The following is a 16,153-nucleotide window of genomic DNA, read 5'->3' as shown; positions in this document are numbered from 1 at the left end:
CACAAAAATTTTGGGCAAATTTTTTAAAGGTGCTGAGGAACGTAGAATGAGGCAGTAGGTACCACACTTTTTAAGTTAGTCTTTTAATAAACGGGAGCACATTCGCCTTTTTTGTGCTCCGACAGAAGCACTTTTGTGCTGATTCCCTTTTTTTCCCGGCAAGTCATTCGTACGAAAAAACTTCAAGTGTCAGTAGAATTTTGATGATTTAATTGTGTAAAATAGGAATAAAGCAAAACTATATAATTTTTTTACACCTCGGACCGTATATCATGTGCTCAAAAATTCTGCACTTACTTCGGTACAACAACAACATGGGATTCCCAGAAACCCTCTCATGATAACGAGGCACTTTACAGCATATTTTTCGGTGGTACGTAACTTTCTAAACTATGCTTTCGCCTCACACCAGTGGTTCAAATGGCTCTGAGCACTATGGGACTTAACATCTATGGTCATCAGTCCCCTAGAACTTAGAACTACTTAAACCTAACTAACCTAAGGACAGCACACAACACCCAGCCATCACGAGGCAGAGAAAATCCCTGACCCCGCCGGGAATCGAACCCGGGAACCCGGGCGTGGGAAGCGAGAACGCTTCCGCACGACCACGAGATGCGGGCTTTACTTGCGTGTTTTACGTGTACAGGTAGGGTAACTTTGAACCTTTGTATCTCGGAAATGGAGAAAGGTATCAAGAAAATTTTCAAGGATGTTCGCGACTGGGGTCTAGGGACAGTTAAAATTTCAGCCATTTATTATGTATAGCCGTATTGGAATCCACGACTCGGTTTTGATGCCCAAAAAACATGTTCCTCGGGATTTCTTATGAACTGCCCATGAACTAAATGGCGCTTCCATAAGTCTCTTAAGGCGCACAGGAAACTAAATCTTCCACAAAAAGAACCAATCAGTTTACTCCATTGACTAAGCTGGAGGAAGTAATAATATTCAAACTTTGACCCTTTACTGTAGATAGTTAGAGATAGGCTATCTTTCTGTTGGGTATACAAATGTTGCGTATCCGAGGAGCTATCCAAAGCACTTGACCATACTTTTCAGTCACCCGGAAAAATCCGATTTTTATGTGCGGCGTTTTGGAACATACGACTATTAGGCAGCGCATGCAGTCGTATACGTACCGATACGGCGCAGGTGACCGACTATTTGCGTGCTACTGTCTTGACTATTCTGTTTTATGATGTAGATGAACAGGACGGTGAAACTCATGGTTCAAATGGCTCTGAGCACTATGGGACTCAACTGCTGAGGTCATTAGTCCCCTAGAACTTAGAACTAGTTAAACCTAACTAACCTAATACATCACAAACATCCATGCCCGAGGCAGGATTCGAACCTGCGACCGTAGCGGTCTTGCGGTTCCAGACTGCAGCGCCTTTAACCGCACGGCCACTTCGGCCGGCTGGTGAAACTCATGAAGAACTGTTTGCTGTCATGTTTTTTGTGCACTTCGAAGCCAACCACAAACGTTTCGAACACATTTGGAAAAAAATATAAATGTACACTGCCAGGCTCGTTTATTTTGTTATATTGCCCGTATGTGACATTTTTCGGCAGTGCAAAAAACGAACGTGCCATCGAGTTGATCGATTTTGATGGAACTCGTGGATAAGATAGAGATACAGTACAAGGTCGGCAGGTGGTCGCGAACTTGTGCGCCGAGGCAGATAAGTTGTAAATAGTGAGACAGTCTCCATTGGTTTGCAGCATAGCTGGAGAATATCGATTACACAAATTCAAGTATTACGTCTTCCGATTCAGGCATGATTTTCATAAAGAGACAAAATGTCTGTTTCAGATAAATGTGGATGATACACAAATAAATTAGACACACAATGTATTTGGTAGCCACCTCCTTTCTCAGATTAGACTCTTTGTTCATTTCGCGATCGACAATAAAAGCTTAACTCCTCACAAATATTCCAAACCTGATTTGCTTGTTCAAATACGTTATCAGTGACACCTTGTCCAGGAGGTAAAGTAATACTGTGAATTCAGTGCCATCTCAAAAATTGTGTTTTATCGGAATCTCTCGCGCACATATTTGAGAACCATGAGTGCAGTATTTTAGGATTATACATTGTCTGGAGCAAAATCTGTGTGTGGTTGACTAGTCTGATATATCTGACCACAGCCGCTGGAGAGCGTTGTGGTAGCAGATCACGTTGACAAGCACGGCACATGTGATGATTTCTGAGTGTACCAACAACTTCGTAGGAAATCATGTCATCGTTCACGTCGTGTGACGACGGCACAGTTTCTCCATACTACCGGCTCCCCATGTTGCGCAACAGGTAACTGGCCACTATTCTTCCTCAAGGCCATATGACAAAAAAAAATCTTTTGAATCTGCCTCCATCTCGCAGTTCACAGCACAGTACTGCCAGTTAACTAGTATCTCTTCTACTTAATGTACACAAGAATCCGTTTGGCCAAATCCTGCTTTCAGATTCATTCCCTAAATTGTGCGGATCGTAGATGTCAATCTATTGTGAGTGGTTGATAAATTGATAACCTCTCTTTTGTAACTGTAAGTTCATGTTTTATGTGCAGTGACGTTTCTCGACATCATCATTAATGTAACATTTAGTGTCTGCATGAAGCGTGTCAACTGCCTTTTTAAAAACTCAAAGGATGATTGAGAACAGCGAACACAAGGATGCTTGAAAACACTGAGCAACTTTGACGGACATCAAATGAGTGTGTGATATCCTACCTCACCGTCAACACTGCATGGCAGCGTTTTCTCGTTTTTATACAGTCTGAACTTTACTCGGCCCGATATTGACTTGAAAAAGAATACGCCCGTGAAGAATTTGCTTCTGTTCTCTCTTTCTTTGCGTTACTGTCTACAGCATGCTTCCAATGTCAGGCAAACTCGGTGTATACAGTACTAAGAGTATTTTGTTCACACCTAAGATTAGAAATGAGTTCATTGTATCATTGGTCGTAGTATACGCTTGGTAGCAACGATCGTTATTTCTACGGCATCATAGTTACAAACGGCAAAATTTTATTCCTGTTTGCTTACGTTTCGTAGAGCATTCCCAGAGTTATTGAAGTCCTAATTAAGTTTGTACTGAGACTTTCGAACTCGCGTAAATTTCATGTCCGAAAAGTTTCATGAAGTAGATTTGATTGTGGTCGCAACTTAACGTCATCAAGTGCTGAATACAGGAAAAACAAAGAGTGACAGTGTTTTATCATTGAAGTTACGAAGTCAGACATCGGTTCACAAGTATAAGTGGCGTAAAATCGTCGCTAATCCTTTAATCATTTATTGTAGTCCGTAACCGCACCAAAGCACTGCTATGATTAAGAAAATGCACGCTGATAACCCAAAACTAGCTTAATAACGTGCTGTTACACCTTTGGTAACCAATACAGCAGCGATTGTATGTGGCGTGGGTCCAACAAGACGATGGTGGGTTTCGGAGGTACATGACACCAGATGTCCACGCAGATGTCACGCAATACCCATAAACTACGAGTGAGTGGTTTGTGGGCGCTGGGCTGGTGCCCGATATGGTATGTTTTATCAGGTTCGGAACAGATGAAATGGTTCAAATGGCTCTGAGCACTATGGGACTTCTGTGGTCATCAGTCCCCTAGAACTTAGAACTACTTAAACCTAACTAACCTAAGGACATCACACACATCCATGCCCCAGACAGGATTCAAACCTGCGACCGTAGTGGTCGCGCGGTTCGAGACTGTAGCGTCTAGAACAGCTCGGCCACCCCGGCCGGCTGGAACAGATTAATCTGGAGGCCAAGACGTCTACATCAGTTCACTGTCGTACTCCTTCAACACCCTGTAGCACGGTTCTGATGTTGTGAGATCGACTGTTGTCTTCCTGGAAGTGGAAGATGCCATTGCCATAGCGGAAGATATGAAGCACGAATGGTATACAGGTGGTCCGCAACAGTGTTCAAGTACTATGCAGCTGCCATGGTGACTCCGATTGTTACCACAGATCCCATGGATTCTGTGATGAATTTCCCCCCACAATGTATATTATTGCCCCCAGCAGCCTGTCTCCGTAGTGCGCTGCATGTTTCGATCAGCCGATCACCTGGTTGGCGGCTTATCAGGACAGGTCAGCCAACCTGTTGTGGCAAGAAAAGTGATTCGTTCAACCAGGTGACATATTTCCGTTGATCCACTATTCAATCCGATGATTCTGTGCTCAGTGCCGTAGTAATTGCCCATGTCATTGTGTCGACATGGACACTCATAGTTGTCGTCTGCTGTGAAACCACATTGTTCGCTGACCAACGTGCTCCGAAATACTTGCGTCTGCACCAACACTGTACTCTGTAGACGGAAGTGGCACAGATAGTCCATTCACAGAATGGACAAGCTACCGACCTACATGTTTCTGCGATTAGGCATGGGCGTCCAACACTCGTTTCGCCGTCCTTCAACGACATTTTAAAGATACTGGCAACAGTAGAACGCGAACACCTGACCTGATTCACCGTTGAGATACTCGTTTCTTGCGATGGACCATAACAATAAGCCCTTTGTCAAAGTAGCTGGCATCAGTGGATTTCCGTATTTGTGGCTCGTATCGTCGTTATATTGGTGGTTATTTTCTGCTCTTTTTGTACACTTTTTCCTCACAGTGTTTCCCACGGTGGACAGTAATCCTAATATTTTAGCTCATCGTTGTGTGTGACTATTAGTAATTAAGTAAACAGCCCTCTTCTAAGTGTTAAACGTTAGCAGAGAAATACACGTTCCATTCCCTACTGCGAAGGATTAGAGGTCCTATGTATTACAGAGCCCAGTTATTTTCTTCCAAAAACGAGACGAGCTGGTAATGTGACAGAGGACATTCAATCTGGGAATACAGAGGAATATGGCGCTATGGGAAGATACTGCACTCGCATACACCACGACGGCGGTTCAGATCACCAGTCCATACTGATTTAGGTTTTACCTCCTTTTCTGAAATCACTGAACTCAAATCCTGGGATGGTTCTTTTGAAAAGGACACCACCGATTTCATTTCCCAATCCAAGCTTGTGCTCTGTCTCTGGAGATATTGTCGTCAAAGCGACAGTAGACCGTACTCTTCACTGGTATAGGCAATATTTTGAAGGGCATATCCATTTCCATCATTAGGTTTACAATGAAGGGAAAGGAACCGGAAGCTGAGGTCGGTATCGGGGGAATGAAGCTATTTTTAATTGTAGTCTGGGACAAACGAGATGTGACAGAAATATGAAGCTTATACATTTTATAATGTTTCATCAACAATCCAAAGCTGAATCAATAAAAAAAGGCTTAGCCCATTTATGATTTTTTTACTGATGTAAGACGGTAACACAAATGACTTGCTCAACATGTGTAAGTTCTCAGTTCGGATTGAGTAAATTAGTGGGACTTACCAACTGTGGCCTTTGCGTCAGGACCAAGGAACCGCGATGATTTTCAATTATTAAGGAGATTTCTCCGAGAGAAGCCTCGATTTGGATGTTATACGTAACTTAGCACAGGAAACGCTGCATTATAAACGGAAACTAACATGACTCATGTGCCCGAATTAAAAATTCCAGAAAGATTAACATTATATGTAGAAGCTGAAAAAAATTAAAAAGTTATTGCTGTTATAGCGAATTCTGCATTTATCGTTAGCTTTTATCTTTGGGATTGGACGATCACGTAAATGACATCACCTTATTCATTCTGAAGTGCAGATGTATTTCGCTCGAAGAATTGCTACGCTGTTAACAATAGCTGCAAAACGACAGCGAACTTTTCTTACTCTAGAGACAAAGGGAAAATTAGTTTGCCGGTTCCAGACAAATGATTTTTTTTTTTTTTTTAATGTCGGTTCCATGAAACCTGTTTGATGGCAGCTGAGAGTGATACATTCTTCAGAACAAGTTCGTTGGTAACTGTTGTTTTATAACTCCAGCCACCTGCAGAGTCAAAAAGCATAAAACTCCAGAAGCAATGAAAACGGAACAATGTTCATGTGAGAGCAGTCCTGCTAACGATGAGCTGTATGCCATGAGTCGCGTTTTTCCCTTTTCCTAGTAGGGCCGTAGAGAAGCCACTGCCGACTGCTGCACACAAAATGTAGCGCAGCGCAGCACAATATTCATTTTATTAACAGCCATTCCACCCTCGCAGGGAGAGGGAGAGGGAGAGAGAGAGAGAGAGAGAGAGAGAGAGAGAATTTTGAAACTACAAACGCGCACAACCGCTCAATCTGCTAAACCTAAAGTTGCAGGAGCAATACATCGAGCCCTTCGCCACCTAATTCCTTAACTACTGCACCATCACACTACTGACCCATTACAGAGGCTGTGACCTATGTTTCACTCCTTAAGAGACGACTGAGCAAAAATACTTACAAAGGTAAAAAATGCAAAAAAGGTGTGCCAAAACGTGAAGCCAAAGTGCAAAGAGGTCGGATTGATTTTTTTTTTTTTTTTTTTTCAACAGACGCTATGGTCGCCTTTATGCGCCGTGACAAAAGAGACACGTTGAGAGAATTGCGTCATGGATGCAATAAAGATGAATTTATTAGTTCTTCGTTTTCGATGTGTTTCGCCTATATTCAAAGGCATCTTCAGACCGTCTAGGAAAATTACAAAATCCAGTGCAAATATAATGGCCATATACAAAGATTCAAAAACAATGAATCTTGTAAAAATTCTTTAACCCTACAACATGAAAGTTACAGGTTCCAAACTATGTTTGCTCGGGCGGGGATGGCAACTAAAGAGTGCACTAGCTCACATAGCATCAAATATAAAATTTAATGCTTACTGAATTATGGGCAAATAATGATCTCATGAAATGAGGAATCATATACATGAAGTCACACCCAGGAAAGACTGGTCGAAGTGGATGTATAAGACTAAAATACGGAACAATGTCGATGGTCGCTATTAGTACATAAAAAAACGACATTGGGTCGTATACAAGATTATTAGCAATTGCCATAAAAGAGAAACAGGCAAAAGCCTACCTTGTGAAGCTTTACACTAATGAGGTAATGTACCACAGCCAGTACATCTACATCTACATGGATAGCCGGCCGCGGTGGTCTAGCGGTTCTAGGCGCGCAGCCCGGAACCGCGCGACTGCTACGGTCGCAGGTTCGACTCCTGCCTCGGGCATGGATGTGTGTGATGTCCTTAGGTTAGTTAGGTTTAAGTAGTTCTAAGTTCTAGGGGACTGATGACCACAGATGTTAAGTCCCATAGTGCTCAGAGCCACTTGAACCATTTCTACATGGATACTCTGCAAATCAGATTTAAGTACCTGGCAGAGGGTTCATCGAACCACCTTCACAGTTCTCTATTATTCCAATCTCGTATAGCGCGCGGAAGGAATGAACACCTATGTCTTTCCGTACGAGCCCTCATTTCCCTTATTTTATCGTGGTGATCGTTTCTCCCTATGTAGGTCGGTGTCAACAAAGTATTTTCCCATTCTGAGGAGAAAGTTGGTGATTGCAATTTCGTGAGAAGATTCCGTCGTAGCGAAAAACGCCTTTCTTTTAATGATGTCCAGCCCAAACCCTGTATCATTTCTGTGACACTGTCTCCAACATTTCGCGATACTACAAAACGTGCTGCCCTTCTCTGAACTTTTTCGATGTACTCAGTCAGTCCTATCTGGTAAGGATCCCACACCGCGCAGCAGTATTCTAAAAGAGGACGAACAAGCGTAGTGTAGGCAGTCTCCTTATTAGGTCTGTTACATTTTCTAAGTGTACTGCCAATAAAACGCAGTTCTTGGTTAGCCTTCCCCACAACATTTTCTATATGTTCCTTCCAATTTAAGTTGTTCGTAATTGTAACGCCTAAGTATTTAGTTGTATTTACGGCTTTTAGATTAGACTGATTTATCGTGCAACTGAAGTTTAACCAATTCCTTTTAGCACTCATGTGGATGACCTCACACTTTTCGTTATTTAGGCTCAACTGCCAATTTTCGCACCATTCAGATATCTTTTCTAAATCGTGCAAACAACCTAAGACGGCTGCTCAGATTGTCACCCAAATCGTTTATATAGATAAGGAACAGCAAAGGGTCTACAATACTACCTTCGGGAACGCCAAAATCACTTGTGTTTTACTCGATGACTTTCCGTCGGTTACTACGAACTGTGACCTCTCTGACAGAAAATCACAAATGCAGTCACATAACTGGGACGATATTCCATAAGTACGCAATTTCACTACAAGCCGCTTGTGTGGTACAGTGTGAAAAGCCTTCCGGAAATCCAGAAACGCGGAATGAATCTAAAATACTTCGTCAATAGTACTCAACACTTCATGTGAATAAAGAGCTAGTTGTGTTTCACAGGAACGATGTTTTCTAAAGCCATGTTGACTGTGTGTCAATAGACAGTTTTTTCGAGGTAATTCACAATGTTTGAACACAATATATGTACCAAAATCCTGCTGCATGTCGACGTTAACGATATGGGCCTGTAATTTAGTGGATTACTCCTACTACCTTTCTTAAATATTGGTGTGACCTTTGCAACTTTCCAGTCTTTGGGTACGTATCTTTCGTCGAGCGAACGATTGTATATGATTGTTAATTATGGAGCTAATGCATCAGCGTACTCTGAAAGGAACCTAATTTGTATACAGTCTGCACCAGAAGACCTGCTTTTGTTATGTGATTTAAGTTGCTTCACTACTCAGAGGATATTTACTTCTACGTTACTCATGTTGGCAGCTGTTCTCGATTCGAATTCTGGAATATTTACTTCGTCTTCTTCTGTGATGGTATTTAGAAAGGCTGTGTTTAGTAACTTTGCGTTGGCAGCACTGTTTTCGATGGTATCTCCATTGCTATTGCGCAGAGACGGCATTGATTGTTTTTTGCTGCTAATATACTTCACATACAACCAGAATCTCTTTGGATTTTCTGCCATGTTTCGAGGCAAAGTTTCGTTGTGGAAACTGTTATAAGCAGCTCGCATTGAAGTCCGCGCTAAATTTCGAGCTTCTGTAAAAGATCGCCAATCGTGGGGATTTTGCATCTGCTTAAATTTGGCATGTTTGTTTCGTTGTTTCTGCAACAGTGTTCTAACCCGTTTTCTGTACCAAGGAGGATCGGCTCCGTCGTTCGTTAATTTATTTGGTATAAGTCTGTCAACTGCTGCCGATACTATTTCTTTGAATTCAAGCCACATCTGGTCTACATTTATATTATTAATTTGGAATGAGTGGAGATTGTCTCTCAGGAAGGCGTCAAGTGAGGTAATGCTAATAAAAGAGACCTCTGATATGTTAAGATCAAATTTTTTTTTAAAAAAAGTACAGGTTCTATCCGCAGGATTAAAATCATCTGGCGAAGGAAAACAACATTGTTAAAGTGTATAAAGCCTGAAGTTATATAGGGGACTGATGACCTCAGATGTTAAGTCTCATAGTGCTTAGAGCCATTTGAACCAGACTTTATACAATTGGGGAAGTAAACTTTTAGTGTTTCGAAAGAGGTAGGACATAGATATTATTTGACTTACCATATGGGGACGACGCCCCTTGAATACAAAATATGGTTTGTACAACAGTCATATATGAGCAACCTTACGTGCTAGCACTGGTCCTGACTAGACGAAAGCTAAGACCTACGGGGTCGTAGTAGCGAGACGCTCGCCAGGTGGCGACTCACCTGTTTCCAACTACGGAAGCTCGTGTATAAACAATCGGGAAGAACACACAGTGTTTGTACTAATATATATTCATAAAATCAGTTGAAGATGCGCATCATAGCATCGAAAAACGCGTTACTTTTCTACAGTAACTATTCGTTTTAAAGCCTGGGTGATTTGAAGCGAATATGTCTCGAAATTTCGAATTCATCAATCAAAATTAATTATTGCCCTTTATGTTCTAAATGCGTGATTATAAGGTTTTACAAGCTAGGCGACTGATGGCCCGAAGCTTTAAGACGTTCGGTGAAGGGAGAATATTTTTATTTTGCCCTTTTTTCGTTAGCAAGCGTCCACTGAATCCGATATATTCGGTATTCGGCCGAACATTCTGGGCACCTAATTTTTTAAACCTCCAGTTTCAAAAATTGACGTTAGTGGGTTGCTCACACTGAACCGACATACCCCGAGATAATCTTATATACACGCTAATATCATTCTTGTTTTAGGTTCAAATTGCGACCATCGTCACTGTTCTGTATTTTAGCCTTATACATGCACTTGGCCCATTCTGTCTTGGGTGTTTTTGACTCTCCATTTCACGAGAGGATCTGTTATCCATAGATCGGTTTTAAAATTTATGTTTAATACTATGAGAGCTGGAACACTTCTTAGTTACTACCCTTTCCCCTGAACACCCCCCACACCCCCGTTCTCACTTAACACCAAACGAAATTTTATGTTGTAGCGTGTTAAAGAATGTTTACGTGGTTTTGTTGTTTTAGAATTTCTTATACGTGTCAATTATATTTGTACTGGGTTTTCTAATTTTCCTAGATTGTCTGAAGATGCTTTTCAAAACAAACGAAACGCGTCGCAAATGAGGACCTAATAAATCCATCTTTATTGAAACCACGACTCAGTTCTCTCTACAACATTACTATGGTTGCTGTACCAGAGTCACGAGTTTGTGAATGGAGTGGAATGACGTTTGAAAAGAGATGTAAGTATGTTGACGAAATAACGTAGTGCTGCGATGAAATAAGCTGGGAAAATGGGCCGGCCACTGTGGCCGAGCGGTTCTAGGCGCTTCAGTCCAGAACCGCGCGACCGCTACGGTCGCAGGTTCGAATCCTGCCTCGGGCATGGATGTGTGTGATGTCCTTAGGTTAGTTAGGTTTAAGTAGTTCTAAGTTCTAGGGGACTGATGACCTCAGAAGTTAAGTGCCATAGTTCTCAGAGCCATTTTTTGGGAAAATGGACCGCCAAATAAATACCGAAAAATTTAACCAGTATATGTATAGGATTACAACGAGTCTATGGGTGCAGGATACAAATATGAAACGCTGCGTTGAATGGAATGTAATTGCAAACGACTGAACTGATACAAAAAACTCTGTATTTTTTTTTCCAACCGTTATACATGTGCACAGTAATTCCTCACGTTATTTACAAGGCTCATACTGCTAAGAACATTTCAGTCAATTAATTTCATATCATTCATGAATTTTTAAGGACGCACACTATGTGTTCAAAAGTATCCGGACACCTGGCTTACAAGTTCGTGGCGCCCTCCATCTGTAATGCTGGATTTCAATTTGGTGTTGGCCCACCTTAACCTTGATGATAGTTTCCACTCTCGCAGGCATACGTTCAGTCAAGTGCTGGAAGGTTTCTTGGGGAATGGCAGCCCAATCTCCCCTTTGAGGAGAGGTAGCCATGTTGATCGGTGATGCCTGGCAAGTATTCGGTGTTCCAAAACATCCCAAAGGTGTTCTGTAGGATTCAGGTGGGGACTCAGTGCAGGTCAGTCCATTACAGGGATGTCATTGTCGTATAACCATTCCGCCATTGGTTGTGCATTATGAACAGGTGCTCGGTCGTGTTGAAAGATGCAAATGGCACCCCTGAATTGCTCTTTGACAGTGGGAAGCAAGAAGGTGCTTAAAACGTCAATGTAGGCCTGTACCACGCGAAACAAAAAGGGGCGCAAACCTCCTTCATGGAAAACAAGGCCAGACCATAGAATGACAGCCTCCGAATTTCACTATTGGCACTACGTACGCTGGCATTCGCCATCGGATCGCCACATTGTGTGCCGTGATTCGTCACTCCACACAACGGTTTTACACTGTTCAATCGTCCAATGTTTACGCTCCTTACACCAAGCAAAGCGTTGTTTGGCATTTACCGGCGTGATGGGTGGCTTGTGAGCAGCCGCTCGACCATGAAGTTCAAATTTTCTCACCTCCCGCGTAACTGTCATAGTACTTGCAGGGGATCCTGACGCAGTTTGGAATTCCTGTGTGATGGTCTGGATAGATGCCTGCCTGTTGCACGCTACGATCCTCTTCAACTGTCGGCGTTCTCTGTCAGTCAGCAGACGAGTTCGATCTGTACGCTTTTGTGCTGTACGTGTACCCTCACGTTTCCGCTTCACTATCATATCGGAAACAGTGGACGTGAGGATGTTTAGGAGTGTGGAAATCGCGCGTACAGACGTATGACACACGTGACTCCCAATTACCTGACCACGTTCGAAGTCCGTGAGTTCCGCGGAGCGCCCATTCTGCTCTCTCACGATGTCTAATGACTACTGAAGTAGCTGATATGGAGTACCTGGCAGTAGGTGACAGCACAATGCACCTAATATGAAAAACGTATGTTTTGGTGGGTGTCCGGATACTTTTGATCACATGGTGTACCACCAAGAAAAGAAAGAATTGGCAGGTCGTCGATCAGACAACGGACTTCTCGTCTTGATTCGAGAAAGGCACTGTCGGAGCGCAGCAAACCGTCAGTAAAACAACACGGACCTGTAAGAAGCTGCGTGATACACAGAAAAAACGAAAGTCGAAAGGAATCGCGATACCTCTGTAAACAATGTCATGTGTGACTATGTATTGCACCTTGTCTCGATATACAGTACATCACACAAAAGACTCTCAAATTTGCCTCTTTCTATTGTTACCTAGAGTAGGGAACTTCTACAATAAAGAATATTCGAATTATGCTTTATTTTAAGAACTTATTGGTGAGAATAAATACAGAAGAGCCTTCGATGTTTATGACTCAGCACAGCAGGTGCTGGGTGCTCAGTGCCTCACCGTGGCCAGTACGGCGGGCGATGTCGTCTCCAGCGTCCCGCGAAGAACTGTTCTGGTGCCACTGTATGATCGCTGTGAATGGAGATGTCTAGTCGAAGGATCATTTACTTAAGGAATGAATGGAGAAATGTGGTCACGGCATTCAGCGATGGGTAAACCGACTAATGAATGAATGAATGAATGAATTCTTATTTCAAACAAAACCACCTTGGGGACGGGATATTGGACACATCTGGGTAGGGCTGTTGATAGTTTTAAAAATCTCGTGAATCCTATATATCGATATTTTAAAAAATTCATCATCGACCCACTATATACCGAAAAGCTATCGATATACCGATATGTCGACGAAAAAAGTATCGACGTACCGGCCTATAACAATTTGGCTGCACGTTGTAAATGTACTGCCGGTTTTAGAACTGTATATTTAAGTTCTAATTTATTAGTATATATTACGTACATCAACAGGCTGGCAGCCTGCTAATCCCCGTAACAGCAAGAATTGAAAGAAAACGGTGCACTTTAACGCCTGGCGGTAACCACTTTGCTAACAATGGTAACTGTATGTAAATGAGCCAATAAAAGGTGTCCAATGTGTCCATCGTTCGGTTTCATCACGTATCGGATTTATCTGAAACACTTCATGTCGACTTCCCAGTCTTTTCATTTCTGCAAATGCCAGCGAACTGGCAGTTTTGGTGTCAAAATTGTGAAGCTAGAAGTTACCAGAGCCGAGCGCCGATTACGTCAACATTTCCTCTCACCCGTTTCCGTCCACTGCAAAGACCAGTCTTGTCATTTTGATTTAAACTGACATTTGGCCGGGAGGGTTGTGTGCTGACCACATGCCCCTCCATATCCGCATCCAGTCATGCCTGTAGGCTGAAGATGATACGGCAGCCGGTCGGTACCGTTGGCCCTTCATGGTATGTTCGGGCTGAGTTTTAGTCATACCACCACCACCACCACCCAGTGCAGTAGGACTTCTCCTTTGTGCCACCTATACTTGCTCCACACAGTCAGAGAGGAAGACAGGAGATTATAAAGCTCAAAAGTAGTATGACTCCTTATATATTATATTCTACTACAATTTCAATGGAACAATTTGAAATATTTGCCGAAAACTGGGGAAACATATAAAATAAAAATATTGGCTCCCTATATAACGATTTCGATACCGATATATCGATATAACTGGATAAGTACGACACGTTTGCAATCGATACTGTTTTTGAATATATCGATGTTTTAAGACAGCCCTCCTTCAGGGCTCTGTCTATTGACTTTGCGTCATAGACATTCGACATGAAAAGATTTTCTTCCATAACTTAAGGGAAGGTTCTGGTACAGAGACAAGGTAAACGCGTGAAGTTTATAATTTTTTATACAAGGAACGTCTTTTTATTAAAATGGGAGTTTTACCGCTTTATTATAGACACGTTTGTCTATGAAAAATGTTTTCTATCTCATGAAAAATTAAAAACGACGGTTGCGTCTCTTGTCAAAGTTAGCACCTTGCGGCGTATCTTGGTTTGAGCGAAGTATTGTGCAGAATCGTGGCCATTTCTGAAACCCATAAAAATGAAGAAGTCTTGAATTAAAATGAAGCCGATCGGTTTTTTAAAAATACCTCTTAAAAATGGCAGCCTTTTGAAAAACAAGTCAGTTTATTGGTTTGTTTTTCCGATTTAAAATGCTTAAAAAGAAATTTAAAATTCGAATGAAAAAAGCCTTCGCCAAGGTCTCTACAATGTAATTATGGTTCATTTAAATAAATAAAATGAACCCGTTACGTAGTTGACGATCTAGAGCGCTTCGATCGCTGAAAAATGTTATTTCAAGAAAATCGCGTTTAAAGTTTGGAGTAAAAAAAATTGTTCCGGAACTGACAATCTGTGTTACGATGGCCATAGGGGCAGCCTTCCTTTTCCTCAGACTTGCTCTGGTTCCGAGACTGATGCTATTATTTTTCAATCCGGGCTCTCTTAAGTAACTCATCGATCGGTCCGCACCGGCCACTTGTTTCCTGTCAGATAACTGCCCGAAGTTTATGCTGATCGTCCCTGACGACTACTGAGACGTTCATAGATTAACAGCCTTCGTTGAACATACCTGAAGCTATATTGCCACTATTTGAAAAGATTTTTTGTCACACAATGTAGATGTTTCGGTACCAGTTTCCCAATGAATGCGTTGCAACCCTCATTGTCATTATGCGTGTTGTCACCGAGGCATCATTTAAGCAAAAGTTCCTTAGACAGAAACTCGTACTCGTGCACTGGTCCAATCTTTTCCTGAACTAATTCATCGAGCGGCCACAGCTGCCTATATTTCGGTCGGCGCTTGGTTCCATTCAACACGATGCAGCTTCTGCAATGCTTTCGCAGGCATAATCTATAGTCCAAACAAGGCCCAGGGAGTGGACGACATTCCATTAGAACTACTGACAGCCTTGAGAGAGCCAATCCTGACAAAAATCTACCATCTGGTGAGCAAAATGTATGAGACAGGCGAAATACCCTCAGACTTCAAGAAGAATATAATAATTCCTATCCCAAAGAAAGCAGGTGTTGACAGATGTGAAAATTACCGAACTATCAGTTTAATACCCCACGGCAGCAAAATACTAACGCGAATTGTTTACAGACGAATGGAAAAACTGACAGAAACCGACCTCGGGGAAGATCAGTTTGGATTCCGTAGAGATATTGGAACACGTGAGGCAATACTGACCCTACGACTTATCTTAGAAGATAGATTAAGAAAAGGCAAACCTATGTTTCTTGCATTTGTACACTTAGAGAAAGCTTTTGTCAATGTTAACTGGACTACTCTCTTTAAAATTCTGAAGGTGGCAGGGGTAAAATACAGGGAGCGAAAGGCTATTTACAATTTGTACAGAAACCAGATGACAGTTATAAGAGTCGAGGGACATGAAAGGGAAGCAGTGGTTGGGAAGGGAGTGAGACAGAGTTGTAGCCCCTCCCCTATGTTATTCAATCTGTATGTTGAGCAAGCAGTAAAGGAAACAAAAGAAAAATTCTGACTAGGTATTAAGATACATGGAGAAGAAATAAAAACTTTGAGGTTCGCCGATGACATTGTAATTCTGTCAGAGACAGCAAAGGACTTGGAAGAGCGCTTGAACGGAATGGACAATGTCTTGAAAGGACGATATAAGATGAACATCAACAAAAGCAAGCCCGCCAGGGTGGCCGAGCGGTTCTAGGCGCTACAGTCTGGAACTGCGCGACCGCTACGGTCACAGGTACGAATCCTGCCTCGGGCATGGATGTGTGTGATGCCCTTAGATTAGTTAGGTTTAAGTAGTTCTAAGTTCTAGGGGACTGATGACCTTAGATGTTAAGTCCCATAGTGCTCAGAGCCA

The sequence above is a fragment of the Schistocerca serialis genome, chromosome 1 (assembly GCF_023864345.2).
Source record: "Schistocerca serialis cubense isolate TAMUIC-IGC-003099 chromosome 1, iqSchSeri2.2, whole genome shotgun sequence".
Classification (NCBI taxonomy): domain Eukaryota; kingdom Metazoa; phylum Arthropoda; class Insecta; order Orthoptera; family Acrididae; genus Schistocerca; species Schistocerca serialis.
Note: the sequence above shows the minus strand (reverse complement) of the source record.